Source organism: Pinus tabuliformis, chromosome Q (genome assembly GCF_031772625.1).
Source record: "Pinus tabuliformis cultivar Carrire ecotype Pingquan chromosome Q, CPIR1, whole genome shotgun sequence".
Taxonomy (NCBI): Eukaryota; Viridiplantae; Streptophyta; class Pinopsida; order Pinales; family Pinaceae; genus Pinus; species Pinus tabuliformis.
Window position 1 is genome coordinate 517,591,491 of NC_142296.1, and position 16,521 is coordinate 517,608,011.

A 16,521-nucleotide genomic window follows, 5' to 3' on the forward strand; every position below is an offset into this window, starting at 1 on the left:
ATAAACCAGACAATTAATTTGTAGTAGTCAAGGGTGGAAGTTCATAACAAAACTCAGTTAATCCAAGAAAGCATCAAAAAGACATTTGACAGAAGAACTAAGGCTGGTGATTTTCAGATCGAAAATCATGTTTTGAAATGGGATTCCAAAAGAGAATAGAAAGGAAAACATGGTAAGTTTGACAATTTATGGATGGGACCTTACATTATTTATGCTTACAGAGGTAACAATGCATTTTTTCTGAAGAACACAGATGGAACAAAGTTACCTGGAGGACCTGTCAATGGTAGGATGCTAAAGCATTATGTTTTTCAAGACTAAATAATAGTTTTATCACACCCATTGTAGATACCATTTACTTTGTACTATCATGAGTGGGTAGCTTATGTCCCAAAGTTGAAGCCCATGGAGAAGGCCCTAAGATTTTAGTAATTTTTCCACCATAACTACAACAAACACAAAAAATCAGATGCAGTCAAACATTGAAGATAAGGATTCAAGGCTACTAGTCTATTGTTCTTGACACTTCACCAGGAAGTGCCATCCCTAGCTAGAGCCACTGTTAGGGTCCTATAGTTTATACGATGAAATGATGATTGAATCATTCCTTTCAGTATTTCATATTTTAAATAATATTGCTTACTGCAAATGATTTCCAAAAAATATAGAAGAATGAAAATAAAAATGAAAAGAGGGTATAAATACAAAAATAGAAAAAGAAAAAAGAAAAGAAATGGTAAAAGAACCCCAAAAAACAAAAAATGAATAAATTTGAAAGTGATGCTAGTTGAAGTGCCACTAGTAGTCTACTGGTTTTGCAAAGAATAAATTCATGAAATTGTGTGCAGCTTGTCTAAATTCCACAATAGCTTTGTGCTTGAAACATACAATTTAATCATGTTCAAGCAAGTTTCAGTTTATTTTAATTATATTAGAGTAAATAACTTAGCCAAACAATGTAATCTTGGCTGAGATTATATAGGTATAATAGGTGAATAAGCTAATCCAATAGTTTAATCTGGATCAATGTAGGTGTTAGATTAGTTTAGTTGTTTGAAATAAACATTCTTATTCCTTTAAGAATGAAAAAATAAATAGGGTTTGCATGTTTAAATGCACCCTCATTCGTTTAAAGTTACATTAATGTAGGAAAACGATTGATTTATTATGAATTTGGTGAATTTGGTCATTTATCCAAAGTTTGGACTTTGGTGTAAAAGTTATTTATCCGAAATGTGTTGTGGGACCGCCGACGCTAAACTCCGCAAACATCACCTTCCCTCATAGCCAACCTGTTTTGACCTGACGTCCCTTAAGTATTTTTGAACCCCCCCCCGAGCAGAGATTCTCTTTAACGATGAGGCAAGGGGGGTCTAAAAAGTGGTTTCCTTGCCACTACGTGTCCTCTAATAATTTTGGACCCCCCACCTGAAAGTATTTTGCGCTATCCTGCCTTCCCACCAATGTTCACCTACCACATCCCTTCTCAACCTCCATTCCACTATCGCCACATATCCCTCCTCTTGTCATTTCCTTTCAAAGTCCCCACATCTTCATCCCCTTATCCTAATCTGCCACGTCGATGACCATTGCACCCGTCCTGTTGCAGTTTCCTCCCTTTTACTCTGTTCTGTTACAGAGTAAATGCAACTCACAACCATTGATCCAATGGTTCTGCTCCATTTGTGAACTATAAACCTCCATTTTGTCTCACAATCACATCCTTTTCGCCTTTTGCCTACTATACATTTCTCTTGTCCCCTATTTCTTTCCTACCAGAAACTATTCATAGACGAATTGGCTATCTCCGATGATTTACAGAGGAATTCCCACCTAACATTTTTCGGAGAGTTACTAAGATTTTCTACAAATTCCCTCTATCAGTTTCTCCTGCATTCATTCTGTAACCATGATGGCCCCCAAAATTACCATTGTGGTGAATCCCATGCTCACTCCCCCTATGGATTTAGACCACATTGCTCGTACTGACAGAGAATATAAGATAGTCGAGACAAAGTGTGAATTCGACTTCTTTGAATTACGCGTTGGTTTCATGATAATAACCTAGACCAATTTGATGAAATGAGCCTCTAGCACTCTAAGCTACCCCTGTTCCTTTTCCCCAACCTTCTAACTTCCCTGAATTCTTCCTAAAGTGTCATGCCTCTTACCTTTCAAGTAAGAGGGCTATCATTCCCCCAATGGTGTAATCATTTTCACCATTACTTCTGAGAGCATAAACCAAATGTTTTAGGTCCCCTAGAGTGATTCCATCACTCCTTTTTCCCTTGAAGCTCTCAAAGAAATATATCAGAGGCTAACATTTCCTCAGAGAGCCAAAATTTTTGAGGTCTTCCTGCCAGAAGACTCTCCACTCCCCGAGAAGAACCCCCCTTATCCCTCTTCTATTTTCCCTCAAAGAACCAGATAGATTATATTTGTCCTGTCTTACCTTCTTTCTTACTCTTATGATGAATGGTTAGATGGGCATACTTTAGGCTTCCTATCCACCCTTTCTACAGAAGAAGAACTATTAGTCACGTTTGACTATGGTCACTTCTTCGCAAATGTAATTCATGAACAATTCCTTCAGTTTCTAACTGAAGGAATGTTCTAATATTCTTATATTCTTATGTATATGTTGTCTTATTTCAGACATATAGGTTTCCCTTTGTAGTGCAGAATCTTGTTCAGGAGGGAGAGCCTCAATCCATTATCTTCTCGACCTCCATGATCAGAAGATAATCACAAGAATTTATTTTTACAAAGTTTATTGATCAGTTTGTGTATCCAACAACTTGTTTGCTGAAGTGCCAGTAGATTCCAAGAATTAATGCAGATATTCAAAAGGTGTTACAATTGAGTTAACATGTGAAGAAAGGAGATTGGTACCTATACTAGTCATTTACAAAGATCAGAGTTTATAGCTCAGAGAAGGCACCATATAAGCTGCCCAAGTACTTTCCATTTAGAATATTTTCCTTTGAGTACATCAAGAAAATAATTCACTTAGACAACATCCATTTTGTGGTAGCCAAGAAGAAGTCTCAATTCTGAATTAAGACATAGATAGGACCTTTCAGCTACAACAATATAGCAACAAGAGAGGAAGCAAACCTCATGCTAAAACAAATGAATTTCTCTCTTAGTTTTACTTGGTCTTATGACTCCTTTGTGGTAATTTATAAGTTATGAGTGGAACAAAAGGAAACTCCTTATGTGCATACCCAAAGGCCAGAAATAGAGAAGTACATGAACCAGCACATTTGGGTAGAAAACACATTGTAGGAGGCCGAAGAGTGGGTACTTTCTAGAATAGCTTCAGAGACTCCTATAGCTAGAGAAAAGACTAAGAAGGGGCCGAGAGAGGAAAACACTCCTTCATTTATAGAAGTCTCAGCCAAAGAGTTCAAGATATATACAAAGGAGGTTAAGATAAGCTCTAAGATAGACTTCCCACCACTGGAGGAGACAGAGAGTACCATTGCACTCTCAGGCTTTCAAAATTTTATTTTTGATAGTAGTACCACCGATTCTCCATCATTCTCAACTACTAAACAAATTCTAGCTGAAATACCTCACACACCATAGCCATCTACAAAACATAGGCAACTGGATATTCTCCACAAATATAAAGAAATTAAACAGAGGAATGAAGCCATTCATGACAACATCTCTACTCAATTTAGGAAGCAATCTTCCTCAATCTAGCATAGGCTCATTTTAGCCTATGACATAGAAAATGGAAGAATGCATATGGCATTCTTAGAGGTGCATGCTCCACAACCAAAGTCAACAACAGACTTCAAACAAACTACCTTTGAGTTTGAGGCAAAAGATGTTCATCATTTGGATCAGATGGATATGCATAGGGAGACTCGAGAAATGGCCTACTCAACCTTTACACATACTGCTCTCACTACTTCCAAACTACAACATTCTTTAAAAAATGTCCAGTCTCATCTTAAACTGGAGAATGTTTCTTCTCTTTCTAAGAATAATTAAACATTTGGAGGAAATTGTGATCAGAGCAGGTTTTGATCCTGGTAACTCAAAGGACATGGGAGAAATAATTAAGAAGAAGAATGCTAACATAACATCCATGAAGAAGTAGTTGAGGCTGCCTGTGACTGAACACCCCTAGGTAATGGAGCTAGGAGAGACAAAGTTACACAAAGAAGAGATGTTGAAGCTCCTAGTGGAGAAGAATGTGCAGACCAATGAGATGCAAGCAGAGATGGACAAGTTGATCAAAGAAAAGGAACAAAGTTCACAACTAGCAATAGTTCCTCTTGATGCAGTGCCAATTGCATCTCTACTTCAAACATGTATCCCTACAATAGCCACAATTGTTGGAAATAATACTGAGAGTGAATCAGTATTATCACATTAATAAAACTTTTTCAATTCCATAATCAGATTCATATATGCTACTTCCACAACTTCTTAAGATTAAGTTAATCGATCTTCAATGAGTGCATTAGGACATTATCAACCATATTATCAGTTAACAGATGCAGTAACATAAAGTAGATCATCACACATAAGGCACACATATGAACACAATGATATAAGGTGGAAACCCAATGCGGGAGAAAACCACCTGCTGCAAGTCATCTCAATCTTCTTCTTAATGAGAAAATTCTTTTACAATATTTGTACTGGTGCAGCCTTATACCAGTACGGGAGCTACAACCCCCTTTGCTCTTGTACTAGCCGATCCATTTACTAGTACGCAGGCTACTACCTGCTACAATGCTCCAAAGATTTCTTTTAGCTCTTGTACTAGCTTAGATACTAGTACGTAGGCGCCGGCCTACAATCTTCTCTCCTTCAAGTACCACGTTTCATTAATTTTTATACTGGATACACTGAAGCACAACCCATAAACTGAAAGGCCACATTTCATCCAATTTTCATACTGGACCCAACAACAACATTGAAGCTCAAACAACCTTCTGAAACACCCAATCAACTGAAGTAACCAGATCAACAATAATAGGACCAAACCCAGAACACAACAATGATAAACAAAGATTTTAAGAGAAGGAAGCACCCTGCTCAACTACTAGCCTGAGTCCGGAACCCTGCTCAACTGCTAGCCTGAGTGACTCACCCTGCTCAACTGTGGCCTGAGTCCCTGGACGCACCTGTTCAATGCTAGCCCGCGTCCGGACGCACTCTGCTCAACTGCTAGCCTGCGTCCCTCGCTCTGAGTCTTTTGAACTGCCTGCGTCTCGGCGCACCTGAACCCTTCTGCGCCTGCGTCCGGCGCACCTGAAGTCCCGGACGCACCTGAACCCTTACTGCACCTGCGTCTCTTTAGATATGAAATATATAAAGACTTCAAGACTAACCCAAACAGTCAGATCTACAGATCTGATCGTGCGCCATAGCGATCATAGTCCATTAGAAGATTCGCCTTCATAGATCTGGACTAGATCTCACCAAAAGATATTCAACAAAGATGGTGCATAATCCAAATGAACTCCTTTGCTTTATATAGGCAAGCTCTTCCCCAAAACATGGAACAATACCACGAGCCGACACCATAGAAACACAAAACCGTCGGCTAGATACCACACAAGAAACCCCCACGTGCTTTTCTCTGTCTTGAAATGTGTGCATTGGGTGGACGCACCCCCTAAACGGCTGGCCTGCGTCTCTGGACGCGGGTTCTGCATGGATTACCTGCGGGGACGCACTTTCTGTAAGGTGTACCTGCGTCCTTCAAAATTTCAACAATATTTGAACCTCTGCTTACAAAGAGCTTGCCATTTGATTCCTTTGAGCTATCCTGTAATATGTCACATCTGATATCTCTTCTGTAGATTCATCTAAATGTATATAAGTGAGATGATCTTCTATGAGAGTGTTGCCATCAAGTACAACATATGCATCATAATGCCAACAACAATAGCAGAAACATCCTCTTATACAGTACTTCCTGCATCAATTGTAGATGATTCAATTAAGTTGGACGAATCCATGGAAAACATGTCTATACAAGGGGAAGAGATAAAGAAACTAAGACATGAGGTGAAATTACTACAGAAGTAGAAAATAAGGTTCGAGAATTTCCTCCTAACAGAAATACATAGATCCCAAACATTTTCCTAGAGATTGCAAAAGATGGAAAAAGATTGTGCCATGGGTAATACAATGGCACATGTAAAAGAGAAGATTTGGAATCAGATCAATGAATACATGATAAACATTTTACATTCAATACAAATCATTTTTGAACAACAGGCATTGATTCTAAGGTCCAATGAAGCCATCGAAGAAGTCAGAAAGCAATTGGGTGACAAACCCAGTGAAACCACTAAGCTCATCAAATTCCTTAACTCTAAAAACAAATAGAAATTAGAAGGGTTAGAGATTGAAGATAGAGCAAAAGCAATATTGGAAGTCAAGAAGGTGTTGACAAAGAGAAATCTAATGAGACAGCTTGAAGAAAAATGTCAGATTATGGACACTAGTCTACAAAGATTCTTCACCAAGTTGGAACCCCTCTACAAGAAAGGAATTCCAACTTTATTAGTTATTAAAGATAAGCTCAGCATGTGGTTTGATTATAGTGAGGAATTAATGACCAAGGAAAGAGACAGTTCAAAGGTTGCAGCTGGAAGATTCAATATGATAGGAAAGGCACTCTTAGAAACATTGGCATATGACTTGGACATTTAGTATGGAATCAAACACATATTCATTTCCAAGCTGAAATCTTCTAAATATACTAAAGTCGACGAAGTTTATAGAAAGTTACTAAAGACGACCATGCCGAGTGAACAAGGTTGGGGTAAACTATGTGAATTACTAGAGTAAAGAAAAGGTTTGGCTACATAGCTCAGCATCAACAACAGAATAGAATTCAAGGGTCAGGCAACGATTTGTTCCACCAATTCAGAAAGTTCGAATTTCCCTGAAACTTTTGTAATAAGTTAGATACATTCAATTTAAAAATTCTTGGATACATCCTAGTCAGTTTTGACAGGGTATTTTTGTAAATAAGTTATAAATACTTCAACTTCAGAAGTATCAACAATTGATTTTTATATAGAAGAACACTATTGTACATCGCTGAAGCATCAATGTTTTACTAGTAATACATAAAGCTCTTTGACACGATTCTTGTGTCAAGTTGTTGGTGAAGTGCCTCTATCATTATATGTGTTTATATCTCTATGTTTATCACAAATATTTGTTTCTTAATCTGAATTATTCAATAGATAATTAAAGGACATAATTTTTTTAAATCTACACTCTGCTCCAAAATTTGAATAATTTCCATGTTTTCTACGGAACTTTAAATATAGAACTCAGGTAACAATGATCTATATCTAAAGTGAATCTTAATATGTTCTTCGTTCCCCATCTTATAAACTAAAATAATCCAATCAATTTGGCTACCCTGCCCTATGAGATCTATTTGTAAACATTGAAATCGATCCATACTTTATGAAACAAACTCCATAGCTCAATGGTAATCTAGTTATCAACCAACCATTCAAATACAAATCAAACCTTAAACTTCATAACTAGCATAATATTCAATACATCAAAATTAAATATTACAGAGAGAGCCCTCTCTGAAGCTGGCAGGCCTAGATCCCATCTTCCAAAGTAGGTTTGTGGTTACCTTTGTAATTTTCTTCTACAACCTTAGAAAATTACAGAGTGATAACATTCTGGCGACCATACTGGGGACCTAAACATTTCAAATTCCTAAGAAAAGCATATCAAGTTCTAGATCTGATTACCGATGGTGGACAATGATCAGGCACAAGAAGGTTGTATCATTCACTTGATGACTCCATGTTCAAAGTATCCAGAGCTTCAAAGCTTTTAGTGTGACTCCACTATCAAAGAATCCAAATTTTAAAGCATTCATGGTGACTCCACTATAAGTTGATCAAATTTCTTACTAAACAAGATGATAAGGTATGTGGAAAATCTTCTCCCTTGTGAAGTTTTAAAAGAGTTTAGGGATAACTTAGCTTATTTTCAAATTGATGAAGATTTTTCAACGGCCATGTTTCGTTGTTTGAAATTGAGAAAATTTTCTCCTGAAAAGTAAAGTTTGTTTTCTTAAGTTAGTTGTTGAAAGATTCGAGAAGGATATTGAAATTTTGGATTTTCAAATTCAGTCCTATAATTTCCAAGACCCTAAACAATTCTTGGCAAATATTCCTTCTCCAAGACAAGAGGAGATTGTATTTCCTTTTGATTTGCAGAGGGATGAGAGTTTTCTTTTTGAACATAAGGCAAAAACTGAACAGTTCGAATCAGGGTTTAACCGTGAGAATACAACTGATGAAATCTTCCATACTCAATCGATCAATGAAGGGCTCCAAGGTAAACCAATTAATCATGCCTTTACTGATCGGATAGCAAACTACATGGAGGTTCTTTTCATCTCAAGTGTTCAACCATGTTTTCATGACCAAATCCAACAACAGTTACCATTTCACTCTACATATTTGATTTTAGGGACAAAAATTCAAGTTGTCCTTTTGATTTTGCTAACAAACAATCAAGAAGTCCACTTATTTCAGCAGCTACTTGACCGTCTTCATTGGAATTTTTGTATTATTTGATTCAACATGATTTTCAGTAGTATAGGGTAGGTAGAAGTGTGAAAATAAGCTCAGTGCTTTGAGCATTTTTTCAAGCATTCTATCAAGTTTCAGTTTCAGATTGCAATTTCATATTACAGTTCAGTGTATATTTCATACTTCAGTGTGCAAAATGGTTTTGATTTCACTTTGAGAGTTTTTCAGTACCAAAGATTTTATGGCATAATAGGTTGCAGGTTTTTGGATCACCCCAATCAATCATGCTACTATCCTACAGTATTACTGGCATGTCGAGGAGAATTCCATCCCTAGCTGGAGCCTATATTAGGGTCCTAAAAATTTTTATAGGGTTGTTTGATTATAGATGATCATTATTATCTTTGGAGTGTTGTAAATAATATTCCATGTTGTAAATTATTTCCAAAAAATAAGGTCAAAACCTTAAGGAAAATCAAAGTTACTTGCTGATCGTTAAAGTGGCAGCATTTGTAATTATTTGTTGAAAGTTTGAAACCTTATTGTAAAATTATATGCATGTTAGGACATTTTTCCATTGGTGCGTAAACAACGCACATCTCCCCGCTCCCAATCACATCGTCTTATTCATGAGATGGCTCTTGCACCTTTTCGGCTCCCACACCATGTCTCCCTTTATCAACCCGGGGGGGGGGGGGGGGGTTCGGAAAGCAGTTTCCTCCCCACCGGGCCCACTTCTACGTGTCACTCTTACGTTATTTTTCATCCCCCCATCAGAAACCACTTACCACTTCGACCGTCGTCCAAAATCAACTAATTTTCTTCCCCTTTCCTGCTAGCTCTTCATGCGCGCTCCCCTCCACTCCCATCCCTACACCTTGCCATGTGCGTTATGTAATTAAAATTTTACCTCACTATCATTCCCACACCACTCACTACCTGCCATTTGGACCGTTGTCCACCTTGACATCATGTCTCCACATCATCCCCCACCTCCATGTCACCTCCCGCTTCCACATCATATGTTTGTTTCATGGTTAGTTAAAAATATGCTTTTTCATATATAACATAGTATTTTAAAACATGGTTTACAAACAATTGAGAACGAATTTTCAAAAATTGAAAGACATTTTTATTTATAACATCCTCTTGTACAAAAACCTCTCTTGTTTTTCTAACAACTATTATGGTTTTGGACATTCGATGAATCTTTGCAGGCATATTTTCCCAAATTTTCTTGTTTTTTGCCAATGTTTTCAAATGTGGTTTATGATCAAGTAGAAATGAATTTTCAAAAGCAAAAAGAGGTTTTGGTTTATAATTTCATCATTTACAAAAAAATCTCTCTTTTCTCGAACAATTATTATGGTTTGGGATATATAAAGGGATTATAGGACCCTATTTTTAAAAATTTCAGGAGGAAAAAACTAAAAGATAGATAGTGACTTGGATGCCACCTCATCAAATAAGAGTTGCTATCAAATTCAAATTTCTCTTATTTATAAACAACAATTCTCAAGGATAGTTCTAGAACTCTTCAAATAATTTTAGTTGCCTTTAATTGTGTTCTATTTTTGTAATACAGTTTTCAGATATTTATAACAAATCTTGATATTTTTTCAATATATTTTAGTTTAGAATTTGTATAAATACTTAATAATTTGAAGTAAGAGATGTTAGATTTTGTATAGAAGAAATATATTGTATGTTTCTCAAGTATCAGTGGACCTATCAGTAATAGAAAGGACATTCTTCGTAGGATTCATGTGTTGGACTATTTGGTGAAGTGCTCCTCTCATTGTCTATGTGTTATTCATTTGTTTCCATGTTTATGTTTTCTTAAAACTGAATTATCTCACAAAAAGTTGACAAACAAAATTTGTTGAAAAATACACTCTGATTTTGGTTGTAGATAATTTCAATGTTTTCCTTTGATATCATGTTAAGGAATTCTTAATTTCTCTTTAAATTCTATTGTATATTTTTTCCTTGACTCCATTTCATTTTTATATAGAGGATCCAATTAGTTCAACTACCTTGCCCTGTGAAAGTCCTTTGAAAATCTGAGGCAAATCACTGTTAAGTTTGCAGACTCCATTTCCCAATGGCTCCTTCCTTGTTATTCCAACCAACCCAATTCATAAACCAAACTTCGAATGCTCATAACTAGCCTAATATCTAATACAACAAAGTTAAATCTTACAGATAGAGCCCTCTCTGAAGTTGGCAGGGTTAGATCCGAGCTTCCAAAGTAGGTTTGTAGTTACCTTTGTGATTTTCTTCTGCAACCTTGGAAATTTACAGAGTGTTAACAGGAACCATAGGTTAGCCAACCTTTGATTCCCTTGTATGTTCCACATATCAGTTGTGCTTGTTTGTTCATACGAAAAATTCTTACCTACATGCTGGTGTTGTCTGGAATTGACACACTAAAAAAAAATAGAGGGATCTAGAATTGTCCATAATTGTAATGGGGGTGGGTTAAAGAATATGGGAGATTATTCTCATAACAATTAAGGTCAATGGGAAGAATACCTTGATAGGAACTTAGTTCCTAACTACTATGTTGAACCTAGTGAATAGTATGTTGGTAGGCGAGGAACTTGATTATGGGGCCACTTGGAGATGGTTTGTCTATTTGAATGGTGGTGTATGGCCTGTGATCATAAGTAGGTTGTCCCTTGCAAGAGGGGGGTCAAGCAGATACAAGAGGTATAATTGATCTAGGTTTTAGGTACCTTGGGTATCTAATTGTTGTTTGTTTCTCCTCATAAAGGGTGCAACTAAGAAATATGAGCTAATGCTCTTTAGGGTGTGTGACTTGTAATGATTGGTATCTATATTTGCTAGCTTCTCATGAAGAGATCAAGGCATTGTTTATTTGGGTAGTTGAAGAGGAAATTGAGCCTCTTGAATCTCAAAATAAACAATGGTATCTGTCTTGATCTCGTAATGGATGGGTCATGAGGAAATGAGATGTATTGTCATCTTTGGAATTTGTAATAAAAATGGATTTAATTAAATACAGAATCAGAAAAATAAACATACATAATCATTTCTTCCCTATCTATATCTATAGGTAACTTGTTATAACCTATATATGTAGGAAGAGGTAATCCAAATACATTATAAAATCCACACCCTTGATTAGGATCGTGTAGATATTATAAGAAAATTAACTGGTCAAAACCATACCAATTAAAGAAGACCCTCCCAACCAAGCCTATATATGAGTGTCTTGATATCTTGGTTTTCCTTGATTTATGATTAATGTTTTCACACCACTACCTTTTATGATTGCAAAGCATAGCAAAGGAGAAGGGGTCATGGTGCCTCTACTTTGTGTAGAATTTTATGAAAGTGTCAAATCATGGTCATCTTTATTTCCTATCCTCTTGAAGTGCATTCTTTCCTTTCATATATGCTATTTTATCAGGTAGGTTTTTTTCCAGTTCTCTACTAATAACTGAGCCATATTTCTTTAGTTGATTCCTTGGCCATCTAAGATTTTTTCCTACTTTTAACTTCTTGAGAAAAACCCATCCTAAGATAAAATGGTGAAGTTGGATTAGAAAGAACCTGGGTGGGCACTCCATAACCCACTTTCCTAACTCACACGGTATACGTAACTTATTATTGCATTTATGTTAAGTGCCTATTTCAAACTTATATTTTTTTAATGTTGATATTTATTAGGCCATTTCATGATTTATAGTAGAGAAAATCATATATTTATGCTTATTTTAATTGCACCTAATTCTTATTAATGTTTGTGACATGTGTACCATCCTTAATATTTATAGTGAGTGGACCTTTCCAATGTCAAATATGAATTTGAAAAATTACTCACCACCAATTTAATTTGTGTATTGATTATCATGGAGCAATTACTCACCACCAATTTATTTTGTGTATTGATTATCATGGAGGAAACACGATGATGGATATTTGGATATTACCTTATTACAAACAAACACATCTCAATCATATAATATGTTTCGTTATTTTGATAAATTTCATGTTTTGGGATGATGCTCCAATATAATTTATTGGTTGAACAAATTTCATTAATGACATTTTAATTTTTTTCATAATCAGGGAGGAAAAGGCAAAGACAAAGATGGAAGGTGGGTCAACAAATTTTATTGTGGATAAATACGAGTATAAAAATTGAGGAACATAAAAATGTTGTGAGGGAAAAAGTTGCATGTCTTGCCCAGATTTTTGAACAATAGTTTTGTAACCCCTTGAGGTGCCATGAGTGTCCTTTTTTTATATTATAATGATATAATATCGTATTTTGCAAGTTCTTGTATAATAATCATTATTCAGCTTATACATTTGAATGTAAAATTGTATTTGATATGGGTGCCTCGTTTACTTAGGATAATGTGGAAGATACACCAAGTGACGATGAAGAAATGACAGTGCAAAGTGGAAGTAATAATTTCTTTCTGAAACACTTTTTCTATAGTCTTCTCTGCTTAGTTGCTGCAAATAACTTTATGATGTTTTCTTACTATTTAATTGTATTTTTGAATCTTACATTTATAGGAAATATATGCCATGTGTTGAAATAGGAGAAAAGTAGATGCATTTTATGGATGTTAAAACCTCCAAAATTGGCATATGGGTGTGTAGGATACTTGCTATGATATCAATCTATTGCATATCCATGTTATGTGGTCAATACCTTTCTCTAAACAATGTGTAGTGTAGTTGACATGCAGAGGATATGGCAGGATTGAAGGTCCTTCACGAGCTTGATAAAGTGATGGAAGGGCAGTTGTATTGACACGCAAGGATAAAAATGTTATTGTTGGTTATGAAGCTAATGATGGTAGGTTGATTTTTTATGCCGAGTCCTGAATTTTTAATTTACCTAATATGATCTTTGTATCCATTTTTTAGTTATTTTTATTGATTGAAGATTCATTGATTATGTTAGCATGCTACTGAAATGGTTGATATGCTTGAAAACATTGAAATTGGAGAGAAAAATGCAAGAAATGAAGCCTACAGAGGATCAAAGAAAAAAATTGTGATATATGAAGAAAAATAAGCTAGATATTTATTGGATAATCAATTTTTTTTAAGGTTTTTACTTTTTAACTTACAATGTTTTTACTATTTTTGTTGTGATAGATTTCAAATTGATTTGAATACTGTGAAATACATTCTCCTCAATATGACGACCCTTTTAAGGAGGACTTAATTTTTTCCCTTGATGTTATGATGTAGTACTATTGAGATATTTAATATATTAACAATTTTTCTAAGATACTCAAGGCTTTAACATTTGTTTTGTGCCAAGATTATATGAAAAATTTGCATTTTTGGTTGAATGGGTAACTATAGATCAATTTGAAGATATAAATGAATAAGTCCACAACAAACTAGATGAGGTAAGTTGGATTCATATTTTTCATAGGAATTTTATTTTAGGTAGGTGTGTGTGTTTTATAAATGGAACTACTTCTATCAACTAAGGAATCTAGAAATAGAACCGGTACTTCTATAGTTAGCTACTTTAATACTAAAAAACTGCTTAGTGACTAGCTAACCATGATTATTGAGAATTCTTGCTTCCTACTTATTAGGAAAGGCTTGTGTTGGAAACTTTCAATAAAATGTAACAAAATTTCACAGGAGCCTGCAACTTTATGAAGATTTTTTTTTTTTACTTCCTAACAATAGGAGAGTTAAAGGAATTTTTCATTGTTATTTGACTGAGAGGATACTCTATAGGATTCCTCATCCCCAATGATTTTTCCTTCTTTCATTGTTAAAAAAAATAATTCTAGGCTTCTCACCTACATAATGTTTAAAATATTCTAGACAATTAAAGATAATATAAGATACTTTTATTAATGTCTAGTAAATGATCACAAGAGTGGTTAAATGAGGCTAAAATAAAGTACAATTTGTGTAATTTAAACTGGGAATACAAAAAACTTTGATCTCTGAGCTACCGTCAACAAGAAAATATCAAATACCTAAGAATCAAGTCATAAAGAAACAAAGAGAAGGACACATACATGAAACTTTGAAATGAATTGGATACATATGTGAGATCTCCATATCAATATGGGTGTGTCATGTGGTCTAGAATTAGAAGTTGAGGCTGAGGGAAGTGAGAGAATTATAAGTCTCCTCATTCAAGTCATCAATCACCTTGAAGGGGATAATTCACTATTTCAGGAGATTGTGTTAAGAGTACCAAAGATTGAGGGGGATTGGTTGTGAAACCCTAGAATGGATCTTCAGGAAAGCTCTAGATTGAGGAGCTGTATTACTCCTACAAGGAAAATATTCTCTAAAATGATGACTATTCACTTGGTGGATCATGGATTTAATCTAAGGAACTGTGTCTTTAGCACTAGACCTCTTAGAGTTATTCTTCCTACTTGTACTATGAAGCTTATTGTTGGGTCTATGATGGAGGATTTACAAAAGTATATCGGAATACGGGGGACATCTATCTAGGGGGAAGAGTTTCAAGGTAAAATGGATTTAATATATGACGGAGATTGCAATCGTTGTCACTGATTTTACGTATTGGTTGCATAACATGGAAGAAAGAGGTGATTTGGAAGAATTTGGACAAGGAGGATGACATAAAGATTTCAATTATAGAAATATGTAGGTAAAACAAGATGAAGAATATGGACACCTCTGATCTAGATACCTAAAGAAAATGGATATGAGCCCACTCATCTTCTGACATTCTTCAATTACCCACTTCCCCTCGACCATCCAAACACCTCGGATTTGATACCATTCCAATGCTCCTTTTCACATGCATAAACTATTTGACATACAACACCATTCCTATAGTATATTGAGATATATTAAAATGGCATTCGAGGGAGGCCTTAACTAGCTACCTTTTTCTTTTCATTCCATGACTTATTATTGCCACGGGGGAGTCGAAACCATGATCCTTTAACAATGGATCTGGAAGAGTGTCGAGCAATGAGAGGAGAATCCAAGAACCATATTATTAACATGGAGGAAACCTACCTTAGTTTTCACAACAAGCATGATCTGTCAATCCTAGGAAGTGCTCAAAGTAGAAATCTATCTTAGGGTTGAGGGCCCAAAGAGGTGTAATTGGGTGATTTGGATGCATTGTCTAGGAATGTGTTCTTTCATTACCCTATCAAGGTATTTCTTAGACAATAGGAGGTGGCCTAGAGTGTCTAGAAAGAACTTGAAAGTGGGGAGGAAAATTAAAGATTTTTCCATAGATTGAAGTAACTTGGAGGCCCTATAAAATCAACATTGGACCGACATAGTGGGACTTGCAGAAGCAAGGAATTCTAAGAAACAAAGAGCAATATAGGGGTACCATACTTTCCCTGAAGCATAATCCCCAAGGGTTTGAACACTAAAGGAAGAGACAAGTCTGGAAATGGTCTCCTACTGCAGATCATGTGATTTGAAATATGCTTGGGTGATAGATTGGGGATCTTATGCACACATTGAATGAATGAAATGTAACATAAGCATTTGTATTCATTCCATTCAAGCCTATTGAACTTGAATCAGGTTTTTTTCGAGACCTTAAACCAATAGAGGACTATGGTTCTGATGATCATATCCAAGAGGTGCATTTTAGATGTGTTGTCCTAGAAGTACTTTGGAAGCTCTGCCTTTAAATTAGACCATATTTTTTTCATCCTCTTCATCCTTTTTTATTGTCGAGTTTATTCATATTTTACATGTTTCATTTGATTTCTTTTGTTTTTGACCTATCTTTTCTCCCCTTGTCCATTGTTTTGGAAGACGATCCCAAGCGAGGGTCATTTATTCTTTTATCCATGTAAACTTTCTTCCTTTTGGCTATATCTTGTTTGATAACTTGACACGATCTCAAAGTCATGGGCCCTTATCCATGACTATCATCTGATATTCCTTGTTTTCAAACAAATAAATATTTTCCATAGGAAAAGAGGGAAAATTT